The 23,255-nt window shown below is 36.8% G+C and overlaps 1 long non-coding RNA gene across 1 annotated transcript in view; it reads right to left on the minus strand.

The window, feature by feature from the left end:
• LOC105887163 overlaps positions 1 to 23,255 on the minus strand; it is a 53,182-nt gene that overhangs the window by 17,444 nt on the left and 12,483 nt on the right. Inside the window, exon 3 of the long non-coding RNA XR_001161374.2 lies at positions 22,145 to 22,227. This is a non-coding gene — a long non-coding RNA (uncharacterized LOC105887163). The remainder of the gene's footprint in view (positions 1 to 22,144; positions 22,228 to 23,255) is intronic.

Here is a 23,255-nt window from a genome sequence, read left to right on the forward strand (position 1 = left end):
AAAGGCGGCTCAAATCTTAAATCTCTAAGAATAAAGGAAAGTTCATGTTATTTATTAATGTGTGTCTTTTACTCTGCTGATTTATGTAGTACACGTAAAAACAAATCCCAAGGTAACATATAAAAATGGCAAGAATTTACCTGCTTATTATCTAACCCAATTATAGCACCGATTGTGGTAGGAGAGAAAATCTGCTTTAAGAATCAAAACCAGTGGAATTTTCCTCTATCATGGAATAACTTTATCTGACACCCCATTCCCTTTCAAAATGCCACTTTCTATGTCTTCCCCCCCACCCCTTGGCTTAAACACACTTTTTCTTTCACATTCTCTACCGAAATATGTTTTGGGTGACTTCAAACTTCTGAAGTTTGGGCTTATTGTTATCTAAAGAGAGAGAAAAAAAAAAATCATTCTATCTATCACTCCAGACTTACAGAAAAAAAAATTTCCCAAGAGATGGTATACAGTCAGAGATCCATTAGAATTCAAATTTTGCATAGAAAAAAAAATAAAAGACTATTAATTTGACACCCCACTGCCCCCAACTGAAAAAAAAAACAAAAAACAAAAAACATGGCTTTTTACTTTTGTTCCGTCTTCACTCTGGAATATTTAAACACCTCACATTAAAAATATGTCTTCTAAGTTTATTTTGTGCTACTTTCTTTGATAAGCTTTATAGAAAGTAAAAGAATCTGGCCTGATTTTTCTGTTTCCTTATAAACTTCAGGGTGTGTACATGCCTGCAAGTTTTACAACTACATCATAGAAAATGTTCCCTGGAGTCTGTCACTAATTAGTCTTTTCAGCCCTCTCAGGCTTTAGTCAACAAGTATGTTCATCCTCCTTTGTAACTCCTAATATTGTAGAAGGAAAAAAATCCATGAACAATGAAATCCCGGAATTGCCCCGTCTTTTTTGAGTATCATCCCTAGACTTGTCTTTATCCTTGCATTATCTATAGTTTAAAAAAAAAAGAAAGAAAGAAAGAAAGAAAACCACATCCTTTCTCTTAAATTGGAGAGTTTATACAAAACATTTTCCCAGATCCTGGTACCTAGTGGGCACATGAAATAATAGTTTCCTTCCCTTCATCCCTTTCACAGATCTTGCTGCATCTTTGATTCATTATTGCCGGACAGCAGACTTAAATTATAGTTTCATGAAATTATACATGGTTTCCCGGTTAAAAATTTATTATTATTATTTTTTGTAGACTTGAATTAGTCTTTCATTTAAGTTCTGTCTCATTAAAAATATCTAAGTCTAGCGTTCTCAATTTGCCTTTTGCTCATCCCTTGTCTTGTTAATTGCCGCAACATGCCCTTGCTTCTCTAGCTGCCACCAAAAGGTGTACGCTGGGTAAGACTTCACATCCCGTAACGTATTTCCATCAGTCAGTAAATGCCGGCTCACCGGTATAGTCGCCTACTTCGTGCCAAGCACTCTGCTAGATTCTGTTTGGTATAAACGCATATATCATAAAAGGACTTTATTTTCAAAATCTGAACTCAGAAGACAGCTTTAAGGATAAATGATTTAGTCCCAAAGATGCACTAACCAATGCCAAAAATATTCAGAGGAAAAAAATGAAATAATTGTACTGCAGAGTAAGATAAGGGCCATGTACTTATTTTGGAAATAAGTAAATTGAGTCTCAGTGTAAGAAACTTGTCTGGTGCCTTCTGGAATTAGATGTACAATAACAATGAAAACAAGGCTTTGTGATCCCTGGTACCTCCCACTATAGCAAATGCAATAAAAACATTCCCAGCACCGGGAATTATGCAGCCATGAATTTCCATGGACATGTTCCAGAGAAGTAACTCCTATGGGAAATAAATAAGTGTATTTATATCTACTTATAAAATTTTTGAATTATTGGTTGCAGGGGGTAAATATCTCAAACACCTAAAGATAATTCTTATAGTATAATTCTTCTGGCTTGCATAATAATTATTTTTTTAAATATTTAAAAAATAGTTTTTAAGGGAAAATTGATCTTAATCTGAAATCTCTAGCTTATAATCATTCATATTTTATAAATCCTAAAGATATACAGAAACTGTTTTCATTGCCTACCAAAGCAGAGTTTAAGTCTGGATTCATGTTGACCAGTGGGGTTTTAAGATGTAATTCCACCTGAATGCTATTTGAATTCCTTACCTAGCCTTTCAGTTTCCTAATATGGGCATGGATTAGATGGCGTTTTCTTGAAATGCACATGTTATTTCATTTAATTTTCTCAAAAGCCCTGTAAGAAGAGTACCATTACCAATACCATTACCATTACCATTACGTTGATTCTTTGGCGATAATCAAGGATAGAGAGATTGCTTACTGTGGTTCTTCCATCACCAGGATACTTTTACAAAAAGGAAAATGTAAACATAACTGCTTGTGTTGGCCCTCTCTGTTACTCTTAAAATCTAATTGTTAGCCCTTTCCTCCCTGCTAACAGAGATATGGTGCCATAAATGAATCACAGTAGAAATCCATACAGATGAGGCATTGATATGCACCCGTCCTACTACTTACACTCCTGCATTGATATGCAGGCGTTGATATGCAGCCATCCTACTACTTACACTCACTTGGAACTCCTAGAAGGTGTAAGGTGCTTGCTGTGTGGGCGACGTTTTGCTAGGGATAATGTGCATTACATGAGCCCAAAGTGGCGTCATTCCATGTATTTAAATCTTGACAGGGTGAGTGCCCTCAATTCTTTGGTAGTGGGGAAAGTGATGTGAGTAGCCCTTCCTCCCTCTGTCACATGCCATGTCACTGCACCCTTCCTTCACTCCCTTGGGTTACAGCATGGAACCCAAGGGACTCATCCAGATTAGCCCATTGGATTTACTTATAAATCCAACATAAGGTCCTCTATAAGGTGGACAGGGTCAAGCACGCTCAGGAAACATTTGTTTGTTCATTCATTTATGTATTTAGCCTACATTTGTTGACTACTTACTACGGCTGAACAAACAAGCATCTTGTTATCACCACTGGTACATACATGTGTAATGACTAATATGCTCTCTTTGCCAAATACTATATGGATTTTAAAAATGGAATTGCCTTAATTCAAGTAGCAAATATTATGCATTAGTAAATGTGCTGTAAGGTACACACTTGGTCAGAAGCCTCCACTAGCAGCCCTCAGTCCCACCTGAGTGGAAGTATTTGCTTCATCTCTGAATAATTTCAGCCCTAATCATCTACCTCCACATTCACAGATAGATTCTGAAGCATGAATCCCTGTTTTTTGAACCAGCTTCCCAGACCATCAGAATGTGGGTGGTATTTAAATCTGATGAATTTCAAAACATAAGGTGTCAGGTTCTTGGATATGTTAAGATTTTTTGATATAAGACATTCTCAAGACAAACTTTGGAACATGGTTTCTTCTAGTACTTTATTGATTCAGCATTTTATATCAAGAGGAAAGAGTGAGGAAAGAGAGAAGGACAGCAGGTAAAAGAGGAGGACAGTTTCCTTCCTTTAAAGGAGTCCATGGTGTTCAGGGAGAGATAGATATTAACAGACATACACATGTACAAAAAGTGGCAAATAAATGAGAAACTGGGAATGACGTTGGGTACAAATTAAAAATAGGACTGACTGTGGGGATCCAAATGGAAACATTGGTGTCAAACTTGTTTTTCAAGGTCATGGAAGTTGAAAAATATTAATACTTTTTTTTTCATTCCTATCATTTTACTAGTCAGCCATCTTCTTGTTAGCCTCCACAACCTTTAGTATTATCTTCTCCCCAGAGGAGTTGATGTGGGTCCTGCAGTGTTTCTGAAAGTGAAGTTCATGGACCTCATGCCTGAGAATCACCTTGGGTATCTGTTGAAAATGTAGCTTTCTGCCATTACACTACAAATATGTGAATTCCTGGTTCCCTAAAACAATTTTACCATGATGTCTAGGTATTTTGTTTCTAATGAACATGAAAGTTTACAAGCTACCTTAATAAGAGCATTAGACTATAAGTCAAAAAAAACCCTCATTTACCTCTTATCTACAATTAAGAATTAAATTAGATAATCACACATATTCCATGATTCTATGTTAAACAGTTCTATTGCCTCATGTCATTCTTTTGGATAATTTGTGCTATTTCTCTTGATTTTTTTCTCCAATGCCTAATTCCATAAATCTTTTATTCTTCTAAATTTAAGATTCTCCTAACTTGTGAATATTAAAAAACAGAATATTTTACTTTATACACAGGACAACCATGTACCAAGTCAGACAATTAAGTTTGCAAACTTATCCCAGAAAAAGTGCTACATTCAGTCCCACTTGAGTGGAAGCATTTGTTCCATCTGTGGATAATTTCAGCCCTAATCATCTACCTCCACATTCACTGATAGATTCTGAAGCATGAATCCCTTTTTTTTTTTTGAACCAGCTTTCCAGACCATCAGAACGTGGGTGGTATTTAAATCTGATGAATTGATTTAGGGAACCAGCAATTCACATATTTGTAGTATAATGGCAGAAAGCTACATTTTCAACAGATACCCAAGGTGATTCTCAGGCATGAGGTCCATGAACTTCACTTTCAGAAACACTGCAGGACCCACCGAACACAAATCCTCTGGGTAGAAGATAATACTGAAGGTTGTGGAGGCTAACAAGAAGATGCTGACCAGTAAAATGATAGGAAAATAAAAGTGTATTCATATTTTTCAACTGCCATGACCCTGGAAAACAAGATTGACACCAATGTTTCCATTTGGATCCCCACAGTCAGTCCTATTTTCAATGTGTACCCAACATCATTCCCTGTTTCTCATTTATTTGCCATTTTTTGTATATGTCTATGAACTTATCCTAGAGAAAGTGATACATACCTCATTACTGGACATCACTATAGTCACCAGATGGCCAGGGGGTGAGACTCTAAGGTGACCACAGTGACATCCAGTGAGGAGGTATGGAGCACTTTTTCTAAGATGAGTTTCAGAACTTAATTGTCCAACCTCATATGAAACTGATTTGAGGAATGATGGGAGCACTGGACACTGACAGAAACGTTACTTTTGAGAGATTAATTTGGCTAAAGTTGGAAATCATAAATTTCCCAATGTGTAACAGAGACAAGTTTATTATTATTCTCCATTTAGTGCCAACTCTCTGGGACTTGTACATTGTTTGCCCTGTATCTTAAACGTGGATGTCAAACACTTAATAAATAAGAGATATTCCTGAAACAGGTATTTTACAAAATCTAATCAAAGTAGCCCTAATTATGTTACGATACAAGCCTGCTCGCTCCACTATACAGGATACTCAATTTGAACAATGAAAGGTTTCAGAATGAGTGTTCATTAATTGAGCCATAGCATCACAGTGGAGCCCCTCTTCACTTCCTCTTGTCAAACCCATTGTGGAAGCAACGCAGAGCTATTTGGCCGGTGGCCATGCTGTAAGCAGCAGGATGCATTTGGCAGATTTATATCATACGTTGCCAGACTTTTGCCATTTGGCTCGCTAGGATGTTTCTTTCCTTTTTTGTTTTGTCCTTTATATAAGAATGATCTTTTTCTCAGCAGAATGATGATCCGTAGCTATAATGATAATCATGTTAATGACCAATAATTAAATTAAAACATGACTTTACAAAATATTTTACAGGGCAACGCCTGTGGCTCAAAGGAGTAAGGCGCCGGCCCCGTATGCTGGAGGTGGCGGGTTCAAGCCCAGCCCCAGCCAAAAACTACAAAAAAAAAAAAAAATTTCACAAAGCACATGGAATTAATTCTCTCAGGAGGAGTCTCTCACGATCACAAGCATCCTCTGTAATGGGAAGGTGATTGGTTGGCATTGGTCTACAAATGTTGTTACTGTCTATGTTCTGCTTGTAAACCCTAGCAATCTTTAAGGCACGAAAATTATACTTTACATAAATGCAAATTATGCACATTTGGCCCTCTGTCCCCATGGGTTCCACATCTTCTGATTCAACCAATCATGGATAGAAAATATTTGAAAAACTAAAAATAGTAACTAATAAGACAGCAAAAAATAATATATATAAAAATGCAGTAAAACAACATTTATATAGCATTTACATTTTATTAGATGTTATAAGTAATGGAGAAAGATGTGCATAGGTTATAAGCAAAATACTGCCCCATTTTATGTAAGGGCCTTGAGCATCTGCAGATTTCGATATCCACAAGGGTTCTGGAACCAATCCCCTGAGGTTACTAAGGGATGACTAATATAAAACTACAAAGCAAACTGAAATTTCTTTTCCTTCCTGAAAGAAAGTGAAGTGAATTTTACCTTTCCATCATCATATCTGGACTAAATATATCTGTATTTAAATTCATAAATTGATTTTTTTAAACTTCTGCATCATATATTTAAAAACAATTCAAAACAATGTGCCCTGAACCTCAAGCAATGTGCCCTGAAACTCTTGGGTCCTATATTTTAAAAGACCCTGCATACCACAAGCAGAAAAGATAATTCATTAAAGAAAGCTCCAGTGTCTGTATCAGTCAGGCCGCAGAGCTCAGTTCAGAACCTGAGCTACACCTGGCACCCTAAACATCTGCTCCCCTACCTAACACTACTTAGGCCCCAGGAAACACTTCACCACCTCTCTTGCCCTCTGTTCTCGAAACAGAAGGCAACAGTGCTCAGAAGTCTATGGGTTGTACCATTGCTTCCTGTCCATTTTTGCTGCAGTAACAAAATACCACTCACTGGGTAACTTATAAGGGTCAGAAATTGATTATCTCACAATTCTCCAGAATTGCAGCTGGAAGTCCAAAAACAAAGCACCAGAATTTGGTGTCTTGGGAGGGCCTTCTCGCTCTATCCTTTAGAGGGCAGGAAGGCTGTGTCCTCACCCAGTAGAAGGCAGAAGGCTTGAGGAGTTCTGTGTGAAGTCGCTTTCTCTTATAAAGGTTTTAATCCCCATTCACAAGGGAGGAGCCCTTATGGCCTAATCACCTATTAAAGGTCCCATCAAGTTTTAACACATGAATTTTAGAAGAGACACATTCAAACCATAGCACCAGCACTGGAAATATTCATACACTCTCTCAAAGTTCAGTGGAAATTTGGGAGGCAAATGCATTAAAAATTATGGCAAATAAATTAATTTGCCAAATTCTTTCTCCCAACAGATTTTTGTTTATTAGTATGATTTTCCAGTAGTGGTGATAATATCCATATTTGTGCTTCTTGTTGTATCTCAACTGGTGCTTCTAAAAGTTGCCATGGTATACACAAAAGCTGTAGGTAGCTACAAATGAATATTTTGCAATATTAAATAATTCCTATTACTCAACTTTGAATATATGCTGCTCAAATAACATGCCAAAAGTATGAAAGCAATTCTTTACAATGTCAACTAGGTAGGTACTAAATGCTAGAATAATTTTTTAATAAAAATATTTGTTAGAATTAATTTTAAAAAATAAATTTAAATTTATTTAAACAGTTCCATTAAAACTTCTGGTATACATAAATTAAATTTGCATTTGTTCTGTAATTTTTAGTAGATTCATTTAATATTTTAAAAGAAAAATGCATTTTCTGAAAAATATGTATAAAAATTAATACCTTACATTTACTTGAGTCTACATTTTGATGATAATATATTCAAGTGTATATACTTTATTTTTAATCCTTTAGCTTATTACTGTCAATACCAAAAAGTAATGTAAAAATTGTGATGGTAGCAAAATAACTAGAGCTGAATTGATCTGAAGTAAATAATTTATGAATTAATATTATTACTTAGTGGACATACCTGGCTCATCAACAGAATATTCACATATGCACAATAATTATTAAACTCAATTGTCTTTAGTATCTTTTAAAATATAAAAATGATCGCTTTGCACAAATGTTTTGGTATAAAGTATATTAGTATAGGAGTGCTGAACAAATTTAAATAGGTTTGGTCAATTCAGTTTACATCTTTAATATTTAGATACGTAGTTTAAGCCTCATATAAAGTTTTATTCTTATCTTCTCTCAGATGTTATAGTATGTGCAAAAATGTAAATGTTTACTGCAGATGGATGGCTACCCAAATTAAAGCAGCTTTGTGTAAGTGAAATGCTGGTTTGTACCAATATAACATATGGCAGAGTAGCTAAAAACTATTAAATCATGGAGAAAAATTATGATGCATAGTAATGGTTAGCCCAATTTGCTCACTAAATATGTTTTATGGTAGTTATTTATAAACAATAGACTAGAATTTATCCCTAATTGACACAATTACTATTAAAGATCATGAAATTAGCATAATTGAGGCCTAGAAACTATTTTCACAGAATTAGTATCTAAAGGTCTATTCTCAATTAACCTCAGCTTGACTTCTAGAAATCTTCATATACTAAGGATCAGTTAACTGGTAAATAAGGTATTTGTTGATGTATTTGAACTTTGCAGGAAACACTTATTCCTCCATGCTTATCCATTTTAAATATGTACGGTTGTCTTTTCCTCAACAGTCTGTTTCATGGCAATTATAACACTCTGAGTACTGAGTTAATAAGAATGAAGATTTTTAGGGGCAGAAGAGAAAGAGACAAAAGCAAACATTGCCAAGCTCAAGTGTGTCACCACAAAACGACATTCTTATGAAGACGTGCCATCATTTCCTTAAATGAAAGAATGCATGTGCAATGAATGAATTCGGTCATCGATATGAACTGATAAGTGCACAACAATGGAATTAGATCACTGTAAATGAAAGTAATGTTTTTAGAAACCAAGGATATGGCTTGGCACCTGTGGCTCAAGTGGCTAAGGCACCAGCCACATACACCTAAGGTGGTGGGTTCGAATCCAGCCTGGGCACACCAAAAAAAAAAAAACAACGGCTGCAAGCAAAAAATAGCCGGGCGCTGCGGGGAGCGCCTGTGGTCCCAGCTACTTGGGAGGCTGAGGCAGGAGACTTGCTTGAGCCCAGGAGTTGGAGGTTGCTGTGAGCTGTGATGCCATAGCACTCTACCCAGGGGCCAGCTTGAGGCTCTGTCTCAAAAAAAAAAAGAAAGAAACCAAGGATACATTCCCATAAAAGCAGAGGTTTTTGAAAGTTCTGTTTTAATATTAAATAGTGGAAATACCTATGGGCGACCTAAGAACAAGGAATGTTCATCAAACTGCATGAAACAACACAACCCATGTAGGAAGGACGTGTGCAATTGGTTACATGAAAATAACTTACTCTGGGTATTACTCAATTCAAGAAATCAACCTTTTCCTCAGATGTTTAAATTGTAGTATTCTTCCCATTTCTTCTGGTCCTTCTCTTTCTTCCTCTTCTGTGTCTTATCTGACACAGGGAAGAGCTTCGCTGTTTTCATTATTTGCTAACTTTGTGTGTTCCTTAATTCCCAGGGTGAGCCTATGACAGCTGTTTGCCAGAAAGCACTATCTCTCTCTTGCTAATAATCAGATTTTACTTCTTTACTGTTGGAAAGAATAAGCAAGGATGTGGTGTAACCGCAATTTCACTTTAAACATTTTGGGAAAAAAATATAACTTCATTTTGAAGAACAATAATGCCAGGTGTCCTTCTTGGAAATTTTAATCTATGATATCATTAACTGAGGATTCTTGACCTACTTTATACTTATCAGATAAATAAAAGTACTGAAGCTCCTCACCATTAGGATTATGATGTCATCATTATTATCTTAGAAGTAATCTTCAAAGAGCAGCATTCAGTTTCTATAGCTGAGTTTTTCCATTATTTACACATATTTCAATAAGTTCTTACGCCATCATTTTTTATTAAATTTACTTTGAGAATGGAAATGCTATAATGTGCCACAATTCATTAATACAACCACTTAATTTTAGCTTTATGATATATACGTAAATGTGAAGAAAGCTCTTTGGAAAAGATGATTTAAAAGGAAAGCCTCTTTACTTCACAGTGTCAACATTTTTTTCTTTAAAAACCCTAAGTGACATTCAAAATCAACACAGAGTTTTCCCTTATTTCTTTAACACGTGTTTGGGTTTTGCCATCTCAGTTTTCTTTCTGTAACAAACACTGCCACGAATCAGCCTGACGGTTGGATGACAATGATTGATTTTACAGAAGAAGATGACATACAGAATTCACATGATAATCCTGAGAAATAGGCTTCTTTGGAAGAAACAGAATGATGCTGTGTTCGGATAACATTTATATTTGCATTCACATTCAGAACAATGATCCAGCCACATTCTGCTTGTGTCGCATTGTGTACTGTGCCTGCCGTCCGTAAAGATTACTCCTTCAACTATCAGTTTGCAGACTTTGTGTACCTGCTTTCGTTTCTTGTCATCTCAGACTCCCTCAACTGTATTTTTATATTTAAAAGAACCTTCTTAATGTGGACATGGCCTGTTCTCCAAACTACTAGAACATAAAGTAGTAGTGTTGTGTTAATTCAACATCAAAGTCTCACCCATACTCATTAAATGCCACATTTTCATGAAGAAATCATTATGCTACTGACTTTCGTCATATATTAGCCTCAAAAAGTGAGTCAGACATCAGAATACAGGCCCTTAAATTTCCTCATTTTGTACTAATATTTAAATTTTTTTCCCAACAGTTCTGTAATAGCAACCTGGCCTGGTTTACCTTCGCTGAAAATGCAAGGTGGAAGGACTTCTTCCATTGACTCAAGCTGCATCCAAAAATCAGAAGAAATGTCCATGGTCCAAGTCTACAGACAACTCTCACTGACAAATTGCAAAGTTCTATTGGCCTCCTTTTCTTTTTGAACAATCCTTGCGCCTCCTTACCACTCAGACCAGAGTCCACTCCCACCAGATCAGAATTCCTTGGAAAACACTGCTAAGCGTGCTTGGAGCAAGCCTGGCTCCTGAGGCTCAGTAGTTGCTGCAGGGATATTGCCCTACCTCTGAGAAGTTCCTGTGTTGTTCTAGGCACTCTTTAGAGGCGTTACCTAAAAGTAAAGATTATTTTCCCATAAAACAAGAGTGTGCAGGGACTTTAGTAATTCAAAAGTTATCTAAAGAGCAGTTATCCATTGCCTCGCTATTCAAAGTGCGGTCCTCAGACCAGCAACGCCATTGCCCCCCAGCAGCTGTTAGAAATCAGAATCTCTAGTCCCACCCTAGATCCAATGAATCAAAATTTGCATTTAACATGATTCTGAGATGATTCATGTGCATGTAAAAATTTGAAAATCACAGATCTGGAGCAGTTATTCTCCAACCATCTATAGGTGGTGCATTTACAAACTATATTTTCATAAAATACAGTAGCAGTAAATTATCAGAATAATTCATTGAAAGAAATGAAAGAAACTGGTACAAACTACAATGCCAATTCTGTTATTCAAATCACAGGCAAAATGACATTCTCTCAAATTGGAAGGTGTTTTTACTTTTCACGGATGTGCAGTATCAAGATTGTCACTGATTTCATTGATAATTATTTCATTTTGAAATAATATCATAACAGTCTATAGAAACTGTATTATTTTAAACTTCATTTATCCTTGCTCTTCAATTTTGTCTGTCACTAAAAAATAAGATGCATCTTCCTGGCATGCTTACAGGAATTAAGGTCATTCAATATATACATATATATGTGTGTGATTAATTCTGTCTTTAAACAGTTGGAACCAAACTGTTATCTTCCAAAAGCACAAAAATGTGTTTCATAATCTAAGCATTCTTGGCAGACACTTTTCTCCCTCTCATCTTCTCACTTCAACATGCAATTGCAGTAGTTTATAATCAGCTTTCATATTATCTTATAATAAAGAGAATAATCCCTAATTTAATGCATTAGCCTTCACATAATTCACAGGTTTTACTACATGGCTAGGGGCACTGCCTGGTTCAACTGTGCACAAGCCTTCCTTGATGAAGGAAACAGCACTATTTGCATTCCAGCCAGGCTCATCAGTCTGAATAATCACTCCAGAACGTTTTCCTGTTACACCATTTAAGTTTTGCCCATGCTCCTGGGCAAAACTTAAATCCCAAGCCAAATTTGTTGTTAATGTGACCCCTTGATAGTTTTCTTAGTTTTATACATTTCGGGACTAACATTCATTTTCAGCAATAAATAATCATTTATTCATAGTACTATCAATGTGACCCCTTGATAGTTTTCTTAGTTTTATACATTTTGGGACTAACATTCATTTTCAGCAATAAATAATCATTTATTCATAGTACTATCATATTCACATTGCACATATACTAAAAGACTGGTTAATAATTGTTAATAAAAATATGTACATTATCAAATGCAATAAAAAATATTCCACTAGTTTTATTTACTTTTTGTTCAGATCTTCCATGAATTAACAATTCCTGCAAACATCAAACTGTACCACTACTTACTTGGAAACGAAAGCTTAATCTTACTTCTTTGCCACAGATTTTTTCTGTATTTTTAAGAAAGCATCATTGAGTCAGCGTTTCACTAGTAGTTCGGCAATTGTATATGATTTCCTATTCTTAGCAACACAAAATGCTACTTTACAAAAAGACTGAAAATCATCAATGTTTGTATATGAAATCTTAAACATCTGCTTCTGTCAGCTTTTGAATTTTGCTTTAGAATACGTTGGTTTTGAAGTTACAGTTTATGATTTGTATATGCGTCTAAATGACCCTTAACATTTAATGGTTTCTTGACTTCGTTAGCCAGTACATCTTGGCTAATCACCAACTGTGATTTTAAAATTCCACCATAATTTTGGCTATAGGTTGCATTTAGTATAGGAGTGATCATAATCAAAGTAAAAGTGGTGCAAACTCTTCTAGTCTTTATCGTGACCATTGTCATCATCATCATATTTCATTTACTGATACAATCCTATGTCGGAACATATTTCTTTTTTTGACCAGAAATAACCCAGTGAAGATTGATTTAACATTTGTTAGTGAGAAATGAAAACAAATAATATAATTTTCATTCATTACTTAAATAACAACATTCAGTTATAAATTTAATTTGCTTAAAGACATGATAATGGAAAAATTACAACTTACAAGGATAACAAAAATGTCGTTTTCTCATATTTCTATACATGGAGCCATCACATGTTGTAATTCCTTTTTTCACACACATTGGTTTCATTTGTTTTATTGAATCATAACTGTGTACACTGATGCATTTATAGGGTTCAGTGTACTGATTTGATATACAATATGAAATGCTTACATCGAACTGATTAACATGTCCATCACAATTATACTCTTTTCTTAATAGTTTTGAAATGTACTGTTGCATCATGCACATTAGGTAAGGTCCCCCAAAATATCCTCTTTCCTCCTGACTCCCCCCTTCCCTCCCCTCTCTCTCCTCTTCCCTTCTACGTTCTGGACTATCACTATGTTTTGCCATTTGTATGAATATGTAGGTGATTATTTATTGATTTCATGGAATTATTGAGTACATTGAATACTTTTTTCCCCCATTTTTGAGAATCTTTACTAAGAAGAATATGTTCCAGCTCCATCCAGGTAAATATAAAAGATGTGAAGTCTTCATCTTTTATGGCTCATAGTATTCTATAAGCTATTTTTCTTGCCTTTGACTATTATGCAGCTCATGCCTCATCTGACTCACCATTCAAGTTCAACTGTAGTCTAATGGGGGTATACCATGTACAATGAGGTAAGTCACAAGCTTCAGTATCTTGACAACACTACATTGAAATAAAAATTCCTAAATGCCCTCTCTTCATCTCTTTACTTACCTCTTTACCTTCACACTCACTCTTTGACCTGCATTGTTTTGCAGCCTGGCTTTCTGTTTTTTTAGTGTATTTCAGTGCCAAAGGAAAACAAATGGAGATGGAGTTGACAGAGCTCATACCCATTCTGGAGATACTAAAAAGTCTACTTAAGAAGACAGATAAGGGAATGGATGATATTCTTATATTGCCATCACACAGGATTATAGTGAGAGTGTTCAGAGGTGCCATTATCTCCAAATCAAATATCAAGGAAACTTTCCGAGAAAAGATAATGCCTGACCTGCCTGCATTAAAAAGATGAATGGCAGTGACACCAGGGAAGTTCTTCCGTGGACAGTTTCTCAACAAATAGCCTGGGGTGGATATCTGTTGGAGGAAGGATGGAGAGAAGCAAGGAAACCATAAACACTTCGGTACTTCTGAAGGCCCTAGTGCAAGGCAAGACACAACAAAGGATGAGACGGGAGGGAAAGAAAGCCCAACTTATGGAGGCCAGGAAGTGGACTCAGAATATCCCCTGACAGGGAGAGCAAATTGTTTCCTTTTGTATGCTTTCCTCCATTTATGAGCATGTGGGAGTCAGGCACAGAACCACCCACTCTGCTGATAGCCAGTCAACTGTGGAATACCCAGCTGTTGTGCATCAGCCTCTTCTTAGGCTCTTTACAATTCTGTGTTCTTCCCATTACTTCAAATTCTCTTTTGTCATGATGTACAATTATTCCTTGATCGTTTAATGACTGATTGTCCAGTTAGGTGCTATTCCAGAATGTTGCTTCTCTACCTCAAACTAGATCCCTCTCTCTAATAATAGTGCTATATTCATCAGACTAACAAGATGCAAAGGACGGGTTATGCTTAAACTTTAGATCATTTTATTGTGTGTAAGCAGATAGGATTTTAAATAAATATGGTGGGAAGATGTAAGTTAAATGTTACCAGGAAAAGAAATGTTGGCTTTTTTGATATTTATCATTTATATATGCTTTTCTTCATTTACCCTTCATTGCCATAAATAATCAAAATCACTATGCTGTCAGGTTGAATTCCAATTCTAACTTCCTTTGATGAGCTGAGGGACCTTACCTGGGTGCCTGCTTTCCTGAGTTCTGCTCTTTTTAAAATTTGCTTTGTCCGTGAATCCATCCACTCACTGTAAAATTAATTTGATCCCTCTGAAGTGCTATTGATTTGTTTTTGCTTTATGTCCTGTTTCATTTCATCAAGGTAGGAAGCGGGATGCTACTCTTTCTAATTAAGAAATGTATTTATCTTTGAAGTTCTACTACTCAAAGGCACAGGCGTACCTTTCACAACAGTGCGTTCCAGAAGTCATGTCAGTCATGTCACAAAACAGATTGCTTTTAAATGGAATCTACTTGTTTTAGAGAAATAAATTAAGCAAATGCTGGGGTTTGGGCCTTTACATTTGTTTCAGTATGTTTTTACTAACCCCAGCCACATACACAAACAGAAATCAAGCACAAATATATTGTGTGGCTTCACTTTGGAATAATAAAATTTTAGAGACAACTTTTAGAATCATTGAACCGTACAGAACAATGCTTTTCATTGGATACAACTAGTAAAAAAAAGAATGTCACTGCATAAAAATACTGATGTCTGCTCACTGACCATCAGAAGACAATCAATGCTATTACTCGCTCCCTCTTTCATTGCTACAGAGCCAGTTTGAGACTTAGTGGACAGTTGTCACTGGCCTTAACACTTCATAAAAAAATGAACGCTATAAAAATGTGTGTGCAATAACCACACTGTCTTTTCAAATAGAAACCTCTAAATTGTACCAAAGAATTGTGAAGGTTGGACTAAGTAGTACTAATTTATGAATATTTACTTGCAGTTAGGAAGGCCAAAAAGCAAATAAAAGGCATCGTGACTTGTGGTGTGAATGTTAATTGATAAGAAATAAGAGCTGTGGTGCAATCCCATGCAATCCAGCAATCCAGCAAAGGGCTGAAAATTTCAGCCTCCGAATTCTGTCTGGCCTCCACACTACTTCTACAGACCCGCCTCCAACTCTGTAGTACAAGCTCGTAGTAAATCTTAAAAGCCAACAGTTCATTCTGTTGTGTCCAAACTGTTTCAGTTCTTAAGTAACAGTTTGCCTTTGCTCAGATCATTACTGAATTATAAAAATAACTTGAAATATCCTGAAAAGGGTATATCAGTGGTCTGTATCAATTTGTGATGAACAATTTCACTTTGTATCCTATGAATTTTTGAATTTCTCTTTCATTACAGTTACTTGGTAATTTGGATTTCTCCTTGAACTTCTTCAGATGGAGATGATGGCAGGTGGTACCATCCGTGCTCTCAGCAGCCCCACCAGTGCCTACACAAATAAGATGCTAAACATTTGTGTGGAATTGCTTTCTCTTAAGTCCCATTCAGTTCCACAGATACAACTCTTTCTATTCCACAATTACCTACTCCCTCCTTTATTTTATTTTTCAATGTTATTTCCTCCTCCACCCAGAAGGTCCCATTGATGGAAGTTAAAAATAACAAAAACCTGCAGGCTCTGTGCTTGCAAATATCCTCATGGATGGAGTTCACATCTTTGATCTATTTCTTCTCTTTGTTCACATCTGTTGTCCATTTTCAAAGAAAGTCTCTTTCAGGGCTTGAACTGCGAGTTTGGTTCACCACCATGCTTTTGTCTAAAGGTTCTCAGCATGAAGCAGTGGGCACCAGCAGTTTTCATGGAAGAAGCAGGTAAAGGGAGAATAAACTTCAGGTGACCTTCTGAGGAATGGATTTAATATTATGACGGTATTTTCCTTTGGAGTAGGAGGATATCTCCAGTATAAAAATATCACCAAAACTCAGAATTGTGTTCTAAAGGACTAAATTGGGATTCATTCCCACTCAATAATAAGTCATGGTTAAACCAGAGATTACATGCCTATGTTTAAAAATAAATAAATAAATAAAACTCTAGGTTGAGACATCACTCATGATCAGATTATAAAACAATGGCCAAAATTGGTAGTGAAGTGTGACATCAGTATCATACCAGATCATGTGTACAAGATGTATTTGTGTTTGGATCTATGTAGAACTTGAGTTATAAAAGAAGAGGAATTAGTTAGATGCTCAAGTGAATAATCTATTTGTGCTTTCATGGTTTTATAAAGAAAATATCCACCTAACCGTCTAAAACATTAACTCCCCAAATAATTGTTAAAGCATTGTATAAACATGTCTTTAAAAGTCTGATTGTGTGGTTTCAAAAGCTTGGAGTAGGTCTTTTCACACTATTCACTCAGAAAATTTTCCATTGGTTAGAGATCTACCAAGTTCCTGGCATTCCTAAATGCAAGTAAATATTCACAAATTAGTACTACTTAATCCAACCCTCACAATTCTTTGGGTACAATTTAGAGGTTTCTATTTGAAAAGACAGTGTGGCTATTACATACACACTTTTATAGCATTTGTTTTTTTATGAAGTGTTAAGGCCAGGGACAACTGTCCACTAAGTCTCAAACCGTCTTAATAGCAATGAAAGAGGAAGTGAGTCACAGCATTGATTGTCTTCTGATGGTCAGTGAGCAGATAACAGTGTTTTAATAGAACACATGCTTATATTATTCTCCTTGGTAATGTATCCTTAATTTATTTACAAAACAAGAGAAAATGGCCACAGCAGCTTTCATTAATCTCAGGGTTTTTCCTTCTCATTCTTCATGGAACAATGACTCATTTGAATAATGGATCAGTCTCTTCCTTTAATAACAAGAGGCTGTTCTAGCACTTATAATGTTTGTGAGAAATGAGATAGGGGAGGGAGAAGGAAGAGATTTATAGTTAAGTCAACAGGGCAATTTCACAAAAGATTGCTTTTTTCTAGAAGCTTTTTGTTTAGGGTTTACAGCAAAAAAAATCGAGGGGGAGAAGGGCCATTGGTTGCTGTGGTCTCTCACCTTCTGCCCATTGTCTCTGAAAGCGACATGAGTGAGACTCAGTGTAGCTCAGTTGTAACTCACTGCAAAGGCAGAGAGAAATAAGGGCACCTTAGTTTCTTTACCACTACTCTCTTGGGTTCCTAGTCTTCTTGGACAAGGACAAATTGACTTCTACCAATAGCATGCCTTGTGGACTTTACTATTGCAAAGCAAAAAATTGTGTGAAGGGGTAGATTTTTCTGGATTTTCATTTCAAAAGAGGATTGTGAAAAATCTAAGTACATATAAACAGTTCAGATTCAGATTTATGCCTACGGTTGAGTAAAATATGACGATACTGTAAATTTGTAGGTTAATTGCAATGTGAATATGTTCCCTTTGCATAAATGAATAAAAATTCCTCTTACCTTGGCCAGCCATCTTACAGATGTACACTTATTGGTCACAGAACCTTTCAGCACATGTATTGAGGAAAACTCACCATTACCATCAGATAGTCAACTCAAAACACACACCTTTTTTTTTTTTAAATAGAGTATACATAATGAGTCACGTTCTTTTAGGGAATTAATAACAAAAAAATTAAAGCATCAGATTAGACATCACTTTTTTTTTTTACTAACTTTCTATCACCTTAATAATTAGATATATGTATCAAGTTGCATCCATGAAGTTTCTTTGAGCCTTAATTGTGAGCCTTAGTATCTCCATTTTAGTAGTAATATCACACAGGACACACGTTGAGTTTGAAGTGTAGCACCGTATGTTTCTTCCAGCTGGTATGTATGAAGACTTCAAAGTACTTGGCTGCTGACTGATAAAGATTCCATGTCTTATTGATTTGATTCCTAGAAAACTCGGGGATTTGTGATTGTCTATGAGCTCGTGGCATTTGCGAAACACATGTGTCAAAGACTTACAAAATTTATATACCCATGCACACGAGGGCAATTTTATCAATCTCATGTGAAGTGGGATCTCCAGGTTGGATTTTTCCTGTGGAATAAGTCATATTATGCCTCTTTCATTCACTGCTTATAGCAACATAGAGGACTGAACTCTGCTATGTTTGTTTTTCAAAGCAGATGGAGAAGTATGCAGGCCAGATTATACAATGTCTTCTCGGGACACAAAAAAAGCACAACAGCAGCTTTCCTTCTATTTTTTTTAATTCTTTTTAGAAAAAAGAAGAAATTATTTTTGAGGGATTAAGATTATTGTATATTTTTTCCTTTCATCTTTTTTGTGAAGAAAAAAAAAGCTTGCCTGTGACAGGAAACAGAACTGCCTGGTGCTACGTGTTGGCTGCTGAAGGCCCACAGTGAGGTCCAAGCAAAGTTTAAGACTGAAAAAAATGTCTAAACACAAGACGAACATTTTCTTTCACTGCTGCTGTGCTTTATGTATTAGTCTGAGTGCTGAACTTCTATCCTGCATTTTTGGTTTATGTTTTTATAAAAAATAAAAATCCTCAATTTAATGATAGAAATAATTTTTGAGGCCATTAATATGCTTTCTAGAGTCAGCCTGAATTAGTCTTATTGGCATTATTTCCTTCATGGTATGTATGTTCACGCTCTCTCCTCTAAATTTGCAGACTTTTAATTTTTGTCTTATCGTTCAATATACAAAGTAGAAAATTTTATCACAAAAAACTTACCAGTTATTTCTAGAAGGTGAGATTTTTTAAATAGATTCTCAACCATCAAAGAAGGTCAGGGCTGTCCCTTTAGAGTCAGGCCGTTGAAATCAACAATTTTCTTTGGCATGTTTAAGTTTTTTGGTCTTTTTTTATAATTCAGAGTACTTTGGCCAACATACCAGTTCGTGTTTTCACAGGAAAACTGAGTAGCTCTCTCACTGGAAAATCACTGGGCACTTGTGATGATAAAAGCCAGCATCCCTGAGAGCTTACTGCCTTCCAGATGCTCTTCTGGGCTTTTACGTGAATTTGTCTATACTTTGAATTGGCTTCCCTTATCACATCCTTGTTAAGGATGAAGAAACTGAGGCACAAATGACCTAGCTAAGCCACTCCCCGAAAGCCACTAAAGTGCTAAGTGGTAGAACCACAATTCTAACCCAGAAAGTCTGGCTTTCGTGTCATCACACTCGACTAGGACCCAATGGACAAGGAAACAGCCGCTGATCTTATCATGCATCACTCAGGTGCTTCTGACCTTGCCCAGTGATGGAAGCACCTGGTGAAGCCGTCGTAGTTCAGTAGTTGGGGGGTAATGCTCTTTGGAAAGATGTGATATATCATGAACCAATGACCTGGGTGTTGTTTCTCCCACAGGCCAAATAAAGGAGCCCAGAAATTGAAGTATAAGTAGTACTTTTCCTACCTGAAAAAGTAGACCCTGGAAAATTTTTGACTGATAATCCCAAAGCAACAAGCCCTGAAAGATGAGAGCTGTGTTGTCCAATATATTAAGGAATAGTCACGGGATGCTATTTAGATTCATTTTCATTCTTATTAAATAAAATTTAAAACTCAGTTCTTCAGACAAACCAGCTGCTTTTCAGTTGTTCGATAGCCATGTGTCTGATGGCTACTGTGTACGATGGCAAAGATGTACTGTCATCCTGTGTGAATTTCCGCTGAATAGCACTGGTTCAGAATCTGAAGGCCAAGAGGACACAGAGGCCGACAGTGACAGCTGAAGAGCATCCAGAGGCGACTTGCTGGAGCAGCTTCCCGACCAGCCCACGGTGTAGCTGGACCCACGCTGCTTCCTACAGCGTGACCTCTGCAGGCCGCTGCCTACTTTAGGAGCCTGATTCTGGGAGCTACCCGGTTTCCTTCTAAACAACTTTCTTCCCCATTTAACTTAGCCACAGTTGTTTCCATTAGTCTCAACAAGAACCTTTTCTAATAGAATGACCTTTGCTTAACATTCTGTAAAACTGAACAAGCCATAGTTTAGTAAATTACTGATGGTGAACTATTACCTATAACATAATCGTCCTTGGATCTCAGAGGATAATTAACTAGAAAAAACTAGGGCTGGAGTAGAGGTATATAGTCCTGAGATTGGTGTGAAAGGTAAATTTTTTTTTTTTCCCTTGGCCTAGCAGTTTGGGGCCCAGGAACACCATGTCTGCTGGAGGCGAATGGACCCTGCCACAAGAAAAAAAGTGAGGGGTTGTGCAGGGGTGCTATGGGAGCCCCATGGCCCACAGGTCTCAAGGGAGACCACATCTAATAGCAAATGATCCCAAGCTTTTGATAAATCTTGATGAAAATTCCAGCCTCTGCTATAGAGAATTTCACGAAGATTCTGTTTTACACTTAACGATGGATAGAAAAAGGAAGAATAGTATTTCCCAAGAGTGGCCATCATAGCTGCCAGCCATGCCTGGCAAAGCAGACATCTCACAAGGACCACCAGAGTTTGAGTCAGCAACATGGCAAGCTGACAAGAGGGCCAGAGCAAAGAGCGGGGTTAAATCCGCAGGACAGCACTCTGGGAGGGTGGAAAGTACCTGGGAACTGTTCTAAGTCAAGACACTTTCCTCACAAGGGTCCCTCGGGACTCGAGGTCAGCATAATTTGGGTTTTAATAGAAATGCAATTTTATAAATACTCAAAGCCTGAAAAGGAAATGGCATTTGAATTACATAAGGAAAAACTTTTCTGCCATCTGACATATTCAACAATGGAATGGACTGACGTGTGCAGTAATGAAGTGCTTGTCACTGGCAGGGCTTGGCTGGAGATTGGCTGAGTAGCCGCCGTCAGGCTGTGGCACAGATTCCTGCATGGGTGAGATTTCAAACACTTCCCCTCACCTAAAGGGTTTGTGAACCTCTGATTCTAAATGCAATAGACTTTACAAACTACTGTGATTTCAAATTGCAAAGGTAGCATTTTTTCCTTCAAAACACAGGGAAAACCAAGAATAGCCATTAAAATACTTGGAATTTTGTGGCTGGACTCTCCCGTTTAACTCCCTTAGTGCCTGGCTCTTTCCATTTTCCTTCTGTTTCCTTTGCATGTAAAATAAACTGTGGTTTTGAGTAAGGCAGAAGCTATTAAAATGCTTTAAAGGCAAGGTAAATGCTTCTTAATACTATTAGAATCTTACTCAGAACATAGTGAACAATTCTTGGGGAAGACTAATCCGATATGCTGCAAAGGTTAAAACGGTTCCCTCCAGAAAAACAATCATGTAAATTGTTCTGATTTCTATAGTATCCTGCGTATTTACGTTTCTAAAGAACATTGCAGTCAGAGGCTGAGCAACTTGAGGAAACAGAATTATGGCTAGATATTCCAGGACATTCACATGTGCAACCAACTCTGTGGCTATGCCTGGAATCTGCTCCTGGCTCAGGATCAGATATATACATAAACTCAGACCACATTTCCATCCTATCTGCTTCCAAGAGTAATGCTTCACAAATGCTGGAAGCTTGCTTCATGTTTTCCCCCATTTATTACTGACCCACATAATCTGTACTTGCTTGTACCTTCGGAGACTTTAGGTCTAGCGTGATCTCTGTCTGTTCTGCTTTTCCCACTTGGTTTTAAGTTGTCTCTCTCTCGACAGGTGCTATAATGAAATGCCAAAATAAATACTATTATGTATTACCATTTTTTTTTTGCAGAAATTCTTTCAGCAAACCTTATTTTAAAATCCCATTGTTTAGATAGACAGATGATCGATGTAGAGAGACATGGATAGATAGAATTTACCCAACAATATGTTACCCCCATAAGATATTGTTTGCATTATTGTGCAGTCCTATTTTTATTTGTATCTGTTACTGTTTTTTGTGAGTTTTATACCTTGTGCCCATAATCAGACTATAAGCTCTTTGAGGGAAACAAGAGGCTTCACTTGTACAAGTAAAATGTGCCCAGTTCCCATAACCATTCATACATTCATTTAATCATTTGTTCATCCAGCAAGAGTCCATTGAGACTATACTGAGTACAGAATGCTGCACAATTGGGTACTGCCCTTTGTAAAGTACAGTTCCCAGTAATGAACATAGCATCCCGGACACACTTGACCACCAGCAAATAGAACAGTCCTGTTAGTTTACCTGGCTCCAAACTCACAGGAAAGCTTCCATGGAATTGGGCTTGATATTATACCATCATTCTACACTAAGGGATACTATGAGAAATGCTTTTGTAAACTCCGTCCTCAGATTGTAAGTACATTTACATCCTCAGCTTTTCTGAGGATGCCTAGGAGAAACGGCTTCACGTTTGTACGTCAGGAATAGTTGTGCTTCTTGTCGCTTTCAGGTTTGCTTTCATAGCATAGACATGCCAGGAACCTTACAGGGGATGCTGTCCTAAGTTAGCTGCTGGTATTCAGGAATCTGTTCTCCACATTCTCTTCAATAATATCTACTGGTCCTCACAAAAAGATATATAGAAAACTTCATGTCAGGTATGTTTTGTAAACAGTTCCTCTTATTTTCTTACTATAATGGACACTTCTTCATGAGTTATTTATATATATATATATATTTTTTTTGAAACAGAGTGCTGTGGTGTCATAGCTCACAGCAATCCTCAGTAGAGTGCTGTGGTGTCATAGCTTACAGCAACCTCCAACTCTTAGGC

This window comes from Otolemur garnettii, unplaced genomic scaffold (assembly GCF_000181295.1).
Source record: "Otolemur garnettii isolate 467f Iridium unplaced genomic scaffold, OtoGar3 scaffold00002, whole genome shotgun sequence".
In the NCBI taxonomy this organism is placed as follows: domain Eukaryota; kingdom Metazoa; phylum Chordata; class Mammalia; order Primates; family Galagidae; genus Otolemur; species Otolemur garnettii.